The sequence below is a fragment of the Pongo abelii genome, chromosome X (assembly GCF_028885655.2).
Source record: "Pongo abelii isolate AG06213 chromosome X, NHGRI_mPonAbe1-v2.0_pri, whole genome shotgun sequence".
NCBI classification, from domain to species: Eukaryota; Metazoa; Chordata; class Mammalia; order Primates; family Hominidae; genus Pongo; species Pongo abelii.
In genome coordinates, this window is record NC_072008.2 from 51,659,043 (window position 1) to 51,669,830 (window position 10,788).

Below are 10,788 nucleotides of genomic sequence, written 5' to 3' on the forward strand. Positions count from 1 at the left end.
AAGTACACAAATTTGATATGTTTTGATATATGTATATATATGAAAACCATGAACCATCACCACAATCAAGATAATCAATATATTCATCAAACTCCAAAAGTTTTCTCCTGCTTAACTGTAATCCCTTCCTCTTTTCCTATACCCTTACCCTGTCCGTAGGCAATCAATTATCAGCAGTCTGTCACTACAGATTAATTTGCATTTTCTAAAGTTTTATATAAATGGAATCATACAGTATGTATACTTTTATGCTCTGGCTTCTTTCACTCAGCATACTTATTTTGAGATACATCCATGTTGTTGCATATGTCGATACATTATACCGTTTTAATCAATGAGTGGCAGTATTTGTATATACCAAGATTTATTTAATCATTTACCTGTTGAAGGACATTTGGTTTCTGTTTAATTTTTGACTATTACAAACTACTATGAATATTTTTGTATGTATTTGTAAGGACATATGCTTTTCCTTTTCATGAGTCAATACCTAGGTGATGAATGACCTAGGAGATAAACATGATAGGCATATGTTTAATTTTGTAAGAAACCTCCAAATATTTTTCAAAGTGGTGGTATCATTTTACACTCCCACCACCACTATGTGAGGGTTCCTGTTCCCTTACATCCTTGCCAAACCTTAATATCATTTGTGTTTATAAATTTTCACATTCTAACTGTGTAATGGTAGCACATTGTGGTTTTAGTTTGCATTTCCTTAATAACAAATAACGTTTGTCTTTTTTATGTACTTGTCAGTAACATATTTTCATTTGTGAAGTGTGCAAACAAACATGAACCTAAAACAGCCAGTCCTTCAAGATGGATTTTGAGTGGCTAACAGGACCTAAATTTAAAATACAGCCAAGCGGCCATTTGCTGACTAGAGATCACACAGGTACTCTGAGTTTCCTGGAAAACTCAAGCCTTTGTTTACCTTTGGGGCTTTCAGAGCTCACCTGAACCAACCAATCAGAGCCAACCTGCCTTAGCCAATGAGAGCTCAGTTGTATCAACCAGTCAGAGCTCAGCTGTGTTCACCAATCAGAACCAAGCAAGTCTGAATTCTTCATTTGTATAAAAGGTCTTGACTGGGAACGTGAGTAGGAACTTTCTCTATGAAAGCCAAACCATCTCTTTGTTCTCTGGAATACACTTTCGTTTTACACAGAAGGCTGTGTCTGTTTGCAAACTGTTAAGTCTTTCCTCCAAATTCCTTTTCAGAGAACTTCTGTTTACATTCTTAGTGTCAGAAACAGGATTTGAAGCCATCCCCAACTACTCCCAGTGCCGTCTGAGACAAGGTATAAGTGCCCGCAAGAGCCTCCTGAGGTCAGTTGTATTCTTACTGGTGCCAGGGCTTCAGGGATAGGCTGGGGTAATTTCTCTCAAATTCGGACGTCCTACCCTTTGTTTAAGGTCTCAGAGACTTTATTCCTTTCCTGTAGGTTCCCTCCATCCAGACCCCAGAGGAGACCTTCCTTTTGTCTCCTGGCTGGGATGGGGGGTGGGAGGCTTGGGAGGGTGGCCTTCCCAGCCAGTTCCCCCTATCTGGACTCTGGAGGGGGCATTCCCTGTTGGCCCCAGGCTTAGTGGAGGGCCTTCCAAGTCTCAGCCAGTTCCCTCCATCTGGATCCCAGAGGTGGTCCTCCCAGTCACCCCAGGTTTAGAGTGTTGTGGGACTCAGGAGGATGAGAGAGACCTCGGGTTGAAACAGGAGAATCTTTATTGAGTGCACTCAGGCCCAGCTGACTCACATCCAAAAGACTGGGCCCAGAACAAAGACAGTATCTGACTTTTATACACATTTTACAAAAGGGGGTGGGCTAGCCGGAAGCAAGCTTACAGTGGCGTGAAAGCAGGGATACAGAGGCAGAACAAAGGCAGGATTGCACATGACCGTTGCCCAGCAACCCAGATGTTCGTTATCTAGGTTTGCCTGGGCATGGGCTTATCCCATAACCTTCACTATGGTGCCCAAGCAGCTGTAGTTCAGGCCTACTCAGGCTTCTCATGATCTTCATTGTACCTCTTAAATAAAACAGAGTACTTGAAGTCACTAGTTACAGAGAACAAGAATCTATAAACTCATTTCATGAAACAAAGGAAAATTTGTTTTTCTTCTCCTTACGTTGAGGGAGTGCTGGGAGAGTCTCCAGAGCACATTAGTTAATACTATCAAGACTTTTCCTGGGTCTGGGCTGTGCCTGTTGCTGCCTCTGGGACAAGTCGCCTAATACAGGACAACTTATTTCTCTTTCTTTTTAATTTTCTTTTTCTTTAATTTCCCGCCTCAATAAGGGGTCCTTCCCAGCCCAACTCAGCTGGTCTATAAGGTTTTCTGGGGATGCTTATGCTACGGGCAATGAAAGAGAGGCATTCGTCACGTCAGTGCAATGGGTAACCCATATTTTAAGTTTTTCCCTGATCAGCTGCCTTCTGGCACTCCAGCTTGATTTACGAGCAAAAATTATGGTCCAGGGAATTGTAATTGGCCAGGTGTCTGGACAAAAATTATGCAAGACAATCTTTAACTTTATTGGCCAAATGGGGCTTCTTTGAAATTCCAAAACCTGACTATGTGCAGGCACAATTAGAAGAAAGAAAACATGGAACATTCCAGAGACAATGGGAAACCTTTTTTTCAACTGGTATTTTGAAAGTTCTAAATGGAATCAAAGGGCTACCATTGCCTCTCTTAGGGAAAATAATTCCCAATTGAGTGAGTGCCTTAATGAAATAGAGAGAAGCGCTTGTCAGACTGAAACTAAAGCTGGAAAAAAGAAGCCCCCTCTGGAAGAACCTTCTTCCACTAGCCTCCCCTTGCCTGCCACTCGGCCTGTCTTCTGCACCTTTTTTCCCACCTCTGCTTTATCTTTCACTCTCTCCTTCCTCTTCTACTCTTTGATTTTGAAGGGATTACATTTTCTCTAGACTCATATGTATGTTTTCTTGTAAAATTCTGTGATAAATTCCCATGATTTTATGTTACCTTGGTATCCATTTCAGTCTTCCTCTAAAACACCCAAACTACTTGAAAAAGCCTAAATTTTCTGTGCTTCGAAATGTAAATTTGTTGCCCTGTTCTCTAAAATTCGGTAAAGGCATCAGCCATGTGGGACAGACGAATGTCAGTTTATTCCGTTTACAGAGAAATAGTTTGAATCTAACTGTTCTTTAAACTATTAGTTTTACCTGACTCATAGCTACAGGCTTATGATTAAAGCTACAAGATCTTTTTTGTCTGTCTGTATTTTCTTTGTGTGTGTGTGTGTATATGTATATATCTGTATATTGTCTACAGAACCAAACTGGCTTATAAATAAATGAATACTCGTAAATTAAGCAAATAAATGCAAATGTTTTTCAAGTTCATGTGACAGCAATCTTTTGGTGGATGGGACTGGTCTAATATTGTTGGTTTGGTGGCAATGGCTATGTCTTCTGAGTCATTAGAAAAATACGTATATATTTAAATTTAGGGCTCTTTTATACTTATCTGGCATATAGTAATGTAAAATTGTTGACCGAAAATTGTGTTTGCGCTGGTGGCGAGATTTTTCTAGTGTCTCATGAAGTCTTCTAGATGTAATTGTTAAGAGTGAATGAATTGAATGGATGTAAATGGGATAAAAGTTTGTAAATGAACTTTTGAAAATGGTTATGTTTCATAATATGTTTACTTGGGAGGACGTTCATTGAATTGAATTAGATCATTTCCAGATAAGATGTAATTCTGAGACATTGGTTACTGAATATGAGTTCAGGCTCATATGTTTTTGGCTTCTTATTTGAAAGAAACAAAAGTCATTTGAGTCTGTTGGTAAATATGTCCTGTTCCGTATATATATATATATATATATTTTTTTTTTTTTTTTGAGAAGGAGTCTCGCTCTGTCACCCAGGCTGGAGTGCAGTGGCGCAATCTTGGCTCACTGCAAGCTCCGCCTCCCGGGTTCACGCCATTCTCCTGCCTCTGCCTCCCTAGTAGCTGGGACTACAGGCACCCGCCACCACGCCTGGCTAATTTTTTTTGTATTTTTTAGTAGAGACGGGGTTTCACCGTGTTAGCCAGGATGATCTCCATCTCCTGACCTCGTGATCGGCCCGCCTCGGCCTCCCAAAGTGCTGGGATTACAGGCGTGAGCCACTGCGCCCGGCCCCTGTTCCGTATTAAAAAGATATTCTGTTAGCCTATGTTTCTGGAAATTGTAAAATGTGTATTCATGGATTGTTGGTACATGATTGGCAGTTAAAAATTGCTTAAGTCTCAGGTTTTCACTGAAGATTAGGGTTACTAAGAGTTAACATTTTAATTAATGTGTGTGATTAAACAGATGAGAAATATAGTCTGTATGCAAGTATATGAGGAAAGTAGGATGTATTTTTGGTAAGATAGATTGAAGAGAAAAGAGAATCATTCTGTATAAGAAATAATCTTTTGTGGTAAATTTTTGTCCTAGAATAAAGTGACTGGTTATTTAAGAAAGAGGAAGTATAGGAGAAAGCAGAAAATCGAAACATGTTACAAATTGTCTAAGCACGTTATAATAGGTTTATGAAAAGAAAGTTTATAAAAGGAATTTTCTGTGTGATCAGGTTGGCTACAATTGAAAAGAAAATTTTTATTGGTCTTTCTAAAGATTGAGCTTTGATGTTTAGAAATGCACTGATCCAGAATTTTAAAATCTAATCCCCTGTGTTAGAACAAGATTTTCTTAAAATATTGATTTGCTCTTAGTAAAGTTGCAGGATGTTTTTATTTTTAATTCCAAAATCTCTTCCCTTAACAGCCATCCTGCAAACTATAAACAGTTTTTATTTATGCCACATTTCTTTCTTAGATCTACCTAATTTTCCTAGTTTCAGGTTAGAAATGCAGCTGTCCTTTTTACCCTTGAAAAGCTATATCGTTTTGCTTGGCTGGGGTAATAATCCTCTCCTTCAACCTTTTCATCACCTCCTTTAATTTTTTCTCCAGTTCTAACACCAATGTTATGGCCTGATGCTAAAATGTTTATCTTGAAAGTCTAGAAAGACGATGTTTCCTTCAGTACAACTTGATTCTGTACTTTTGACTTCTCTTGATGTTTCTGAATTGTTCCATGTAACCAGGAAATTTCCCATGCTGTCACTAAAAACCATGTATTCCCCTCTGCTCAAGGTACTAGTTTTCTTGTTTCCATCCCTCTTTAATATAGTGTACACCCATAATCCTGGACACACTTTTCCTGTGTCTGATTAAATTCATGTACCCTTTTCATCAGGTTTAACTTCCAGGTTATCTAAATGGGCTTTCCATAAGAAGCAACACACTGGAGGAGGTTTTCTTTTCTTTGCCTTTTTGGTAACTGGCCTAGGAAACAAAGATTCTGTGTTTTACCAAGATAATTTCCTGTGCTTCATGTCTTTATTAGGTTTTTGATTATGTTGGAAAACTAACCTTCAGAAAAGTTCGGGTTTCTACATCCAAATAGCATTCTGTATTGCTTTTAAAGTCTTTTGGTTATCACTCTGGTTAAGAGAATAAATATTATTTTACAGTCATCTGTGATTCTGTTTAATCAAGGACTTTGAACCTTTTGACATCTTTGGCAGGTATCCACAGGATCAAAATCCTAAGTCTTTTTGACCTAAAGCTAACTTTGGGATTTTCTAGTTGGGCCTTGAAGAGCATAAAAGAATGTGTTTCTCATCTTATGGAAATATTAAATGATTAGGCTTACGTGGTAAATTGTATGGGAAACATTGTTAATTGATAAGTGATTCTGGATCCTTTCTCAGTTACACTTATGGGTATATTATTAAAATATATTTCAAAACTACAGGTTCATACAAATCTAATATGTTATCAGTCATAAATCTGGATATTATTAATATGAGTAGTCCAAAAAATTACATGAAACTTGTAAAAGTCTGATGGTCCTGATGTGAAGATGTCAATTATAATTCTGGTTGTTATCTTAAAATGCTGCGTATAGTAGAGGTGGCTCAATTTCCTTGTCAATTGTAAACTCTCATCAGATTTTTGACCATGACTGTTCTGGGTTTTTGTCATCCACGGTTAATGTTTTAATTCTTCTCTGGAAGCAGTTGCAATCAGCTGTAGTCCAAAATTGCTTTTCATGGAATTGCTAATCAAGATCAAGTAAAACAACGGATGATGAAATTATTGATGGGTGGACAAAAACTGCTGATTGTCATGTTCTGATTTGGCTCTGTCGCGTTCTCATGGCCAACATGTGTCCGTGTAGCTCCTGTCTGGGAGCTGGAGGAAGCCTATAGCACTTTTAGCTGCTACCCAGCATTTGTCCCAGGAGTCCCTTTAGTGGTCAAAGTATTGCCAATTGGCACATAAGGCTATCTGTTAAGCAATTTTTAATGCCACTACTTGGTGTGTTTTTGTCTCGTGTTAGAAAAAAGTGGATGGCTAGTTTTCTTACAAGTTGAAAGGATTTCAAATAAGGTTTAGTGTAAATTTTGTTGAGTACAAAAGCATTCTTGACGTGTGTGAGCCTAGAAAAGATAATTACCCCTTTACTTGGCTTGCTGGGTGTCTGGTCAAGATTGAGTACTGCTGAGAATATTTAGAACTTAGGCAACTGGGAACTAGAGAGTAAGGGCTGCTTTAGTTTGGATGCTAATGGTGATATTTTTTCCCTACGGGGAAAAAAGATTGAGTAAAACAAAATAGTTTATATAAAATTAAGTAATTGACAAGGCTGTTGTTTTCATGACTTATTGAAAACATTGTTTTTTCCTTAAATGTTTTGTTCTCCCGATTTAATAAAACTTTCTTTCATAAGCTATCTATAGTCTGCAATAATTTGGAAAAGTATCTTTTTTTATGAAAAGGTGGGAGCATTTGCTTTTTCTCCCTAATCGATTTCTCAAAAATTCAGAAACTAGTCATAAATATTCTTATTTTTATTTATATAAGCTCAGTAAAAATTTGCTCTCTCTTTATAAGCAGGATATAATTGGAAACAATGGTTATGTTATCAAGGTTTTGACTGAAATGTCATATTTATGAATATGCATAAAATACCTGGCTTCAGATATTGTCACTTCCTGGAGGGCCCAAAAACCTTAAGATTTTAAGTAACATTTTGGTTTTCTAGCCTCAACAGGTTTTTAAATCTAGGATTCCTATATGATCAATGTGGAGATAAAAAGTTATGTTTCTGAAGAAAAACTAAAGTACACCTGTTATTAGATTGTAGCCCTGTGCATTGTTTTTAAGTTCTTACCTACCTGCAGACTGCACTAGATCCTGAATTATCCTAATTTCTCTAATATTTGGCTACAACTAATCCTGATAAAGTATCCCAGCCCTCTTCCCCCAAGCAAAATTACACATACTCTGGGGACATTAAAGGGACATCTCCCCTACTTAAAACTAACCAGGTATTAATTAATTAGGTATTAAAATTGGAGATGAACCAGTCAGAGCTCTGGTTGACGCAGGAACTACTCTGTCTATCCTTAATTTTGACACACTTTCCACATCCCCTCCCTGGAGTTCTGAATTCATCCAGATGGTTGGGGTAGCCAACCAACCTATGATGGTTCTTAAATCTCTACCTATCCCCTTCCAGCTTGGGCCCCTCACTCTCAGTCATTGCCTTTTGTTTGTCTCATTGTCCCACATACATCTCATGGGAAGAGACTTTTTAGAAACTTGCCATGCCTATATTTCCTTGTCCCAAAAAGAGGAAGTAAGTTATAAGCTTGAGCTGTCTTTGCCAGGAGATTTTGTCACAGAAATGGCTTTTACCTAAGTTTCTATCTGTTCAGTTAGCCTCGCTAATGCTACCTACCCTGATCTCCGAAAGCTACCTGAGAGTCTTCCGGCATAATTCAACACCAATGATAACCCCTCAGATTATGAAGATGATAATGGTAGACATTCCCAAGGATGCCATTTACCCAGAGGAGGTAATCCCAATGAAGGAGCTGGATGAGGAAGGCTTCTAGAGTTCTGATTTGGACTAGGCCCTGCTTGGGATGAATATATGATCAGAAACCTTTACTCCACTGTTAACAGAATTGCCTACACCACTAACTGGACCATCAGGGTGTAACAGAGGTCCCTAGACTTCTTTGCTTGTATGGCCCTAGGCAACTGCATTACTTTAGACTATTACCTTGCTGTACAAGATGGTGTTTGTGCTGTTACTAACACTTCCTACTGCACCTGGGTAAATACTTTCAGTCAGGTTGAATTAGAAACATCTAAGATCCTAAAGCTGGTCAAATCTCTGAAAGGAACATCTTCACAAAGCCTCCTGGATGGCTTACTGGACCAAATTTCTGATTTCCAAATATTTTCAGCTGGCTCCCCGCCAGATCCCTATGTCCTACCCTACAAGTCTTAATAATCCTCTCATATTTGGGCTAAGCATTTGACTCCTGTTTAAAATATTTCTATCCTGTTTTAATAGATGCCCGCAAGAGACTACCCACCAGTATCATGTTGACCCAATACTTTTAAGACTTTAAATTCACTCCAGCTGGAAACCAGAACCAACTTAACCCAAGAGACTTTGATTCAAATGCAACAGTACCTGAGTGCCTTTCGTAAGTAAATGGCTCTAGTTGCTCAATTGGCCACTGCCCTTCCATTAGGATTCCTGCACAGGACTAGATAGACTCACAGCAGGTATCAGCTGTGTGTTTTTGCAGCAGCCCTTTATGAGTTTGAGGGTGTTTTCTCTACTTTTAGTTTTCAGACAGCTCTTTTTAGGAATGGATGTTGGATTTTTGTCAAATGCTTTTTGTCTCTCTATATACTGATGAATCTTTTATCTTCATATCTTAATTGTAATTTGATGTAGTGGGTTTTTTAAAGTTTTATTTTATATTTAATTGACAGATAATAATTGTATATATTTATGGTGCATAATATGATGTTTTGATACTAAACTTTATGGAATGATTAAATCAGGCTAAATAATGTACCCATAATCTTAAACACATCATTTATTTGTGGTGAGAACATTCCAAATTTGTTCTTTTAGCCATTTTGTAATATACAATACATAATTACTAACTGTACTCACCACACTGTATAATAGATCAACAGTAGCTATTCTTCCTGTGCAACTAAAACTTTGTGTCCTTTGACCAACAGCTCCGCTTTACCCCTCATCTGCACCCCAGTATCCACAGCCTCCCTTCCAGCCTCTGGTAACTACCATACTACTCTATTCTTATATGAGTTCCCATTTTTTTAGATTCTACATATAAGTGAGATCATGCGTATTCTTATATGAGTTCCCATTTTTTTAGATTCTTATATGAGTTCCCATTTTTTTAGATTGTACTTATAAGTGAGATCATACGTATTTATCTCTTAGTGCCTGGCTTATTTCACTTAGCATACTGTCCTCTAGGTCCATCTATGTTATCACAAATGACAGCATTTCTTGCTTTTTTAGTATTTTATTGTGTGTATGTATATCACATTTATTTAATCCATTCATTGGTTGATGGGCACTTCTGTTGTTTCCATATCTTGGCTATAGTGAATAATGCTGCGATGAGTATGGGAGTGCTAATATCCCTTCAACATACTGATTTCAATTCCTTTGGATATATACCCACAAGTGGGATTGCTGGATCATATGGTAATTATATTTTTAGTTTTCTGAGGGATTTCCATACTGTTTTCAAAAATGGCTGTACTAACTTACAATACCACCAACTGTGTACAAGGGTTCCCTTTTTTCTACATCTTCACCAACATTTGTTATCTTTCATCTTTTTTATTATATCCAGTCTAACAGGTGTGAGATGATAGATCATTGTGGTCTTCATTTACATTTCTCTGATGATTAGAGATGTTGAGCACTTTTTTGTATATCTGTTGGTCATTCATATGTCTTTTTACATTTTTTACTTTTTTTTTTTGAGACAGTGTCTTGCTCTGTCACCCAGGCTGAAGTGTAGTGACACAATTATAGCTCACTGCAACCTCCAATTCCTGGGCTCAAGCAATCCTCCCACTTCAGCCTCCCAAGCAGCTGGGACTACAGGCACATGCTACCATGCCTGGCTAATTTAAAAAAAATTTAGAGATGGGGTCTTGCTATATTGCTCAGGCTGGTCTTAAACTTCTGGCCTCAAGTGATCCTCTCACCTCAGCTTCCCAAAGTGCTGGGATTACAGGCACGAGCCACCATGCCTGGCTTGTGTGTGTGTGTGTGTGTGTGTGTGTGTGTTTGTGTGTGTGTGTGTGTAGAGACGGTATGTATGTCTTCTTTTGCAAAACATTAATTCGAGTCCTTTGCCCATTTTTAAATAGGGCTATTTGTTTTCTTGTTATTGAGTAGTTTGAGTTCCTTTTATATTTTGGATATTAGCCCCTTATCTGATATATGATTTGCAAGTATTTTGTCCTTATCTGTGGATTGTCTCTTTACTGTGTTGTTGTTTGTTTTGTTGTGCAGAAGTTTTTAGTTTGATGCAATTTCATTTTTCTGTTTTTGCTTTCATTGACTGTGCTTCTGGGGTCATACACACAAAAAAATCTCTTCCTATACTATTGTCATGGAGCTTTTTCCCTATGTTTTCTTCTAGTAGTTTTACAGTGTCATGTCTTACATTTAAGTCTTTAATCCATTTTGAGTTGATTCTTCTGTAAGGAGTGAGATAAGAGTCCATTTTCATTCTTCTGCATGTGAATATCAGATTTTCCCAGTACTATTTATTGAAGAGGATGGCTGTGGTCATATTGTGGTTAGTACTCTGAGTTGTGTAATCCTATTTTAATATTACATTATTTGA

At 37.8% G+C, this 10,788-nt stretch overlaps 1 long non-coding RNA gene and 1 other non-coding gene across 2 annotated transcripts; both read left to right on the plus strand.

Moving 5' to 3' along the window:
* Nucleotides 1-37: 37 nt before the first annotated feature.
* Nucleotides 38-9,891, plus strand: LOC134760918 (uncharacterized). Its single transcript, XR_010139034.1, has 3 exons — nt 38-1,332; nt 8,445-8,580; nt 9,134-9,891. It is a non-coding gene; the product is annotated as an uncharacterized LOC134760918 (long non-coding RNA).
* LOC112131150 (small nucleolar RNA SNORD43) lies at nt 6,156-6,214 on the plus strand. The gene has a single exon (XR_002913290.1). It is a non-coding gene; the product is annotated as a small nucleolar RNA SNORD43 (small nucleolar RNA).
* Nucleotides 9,892-10,788: the final 897 nt, after the last annotated feature.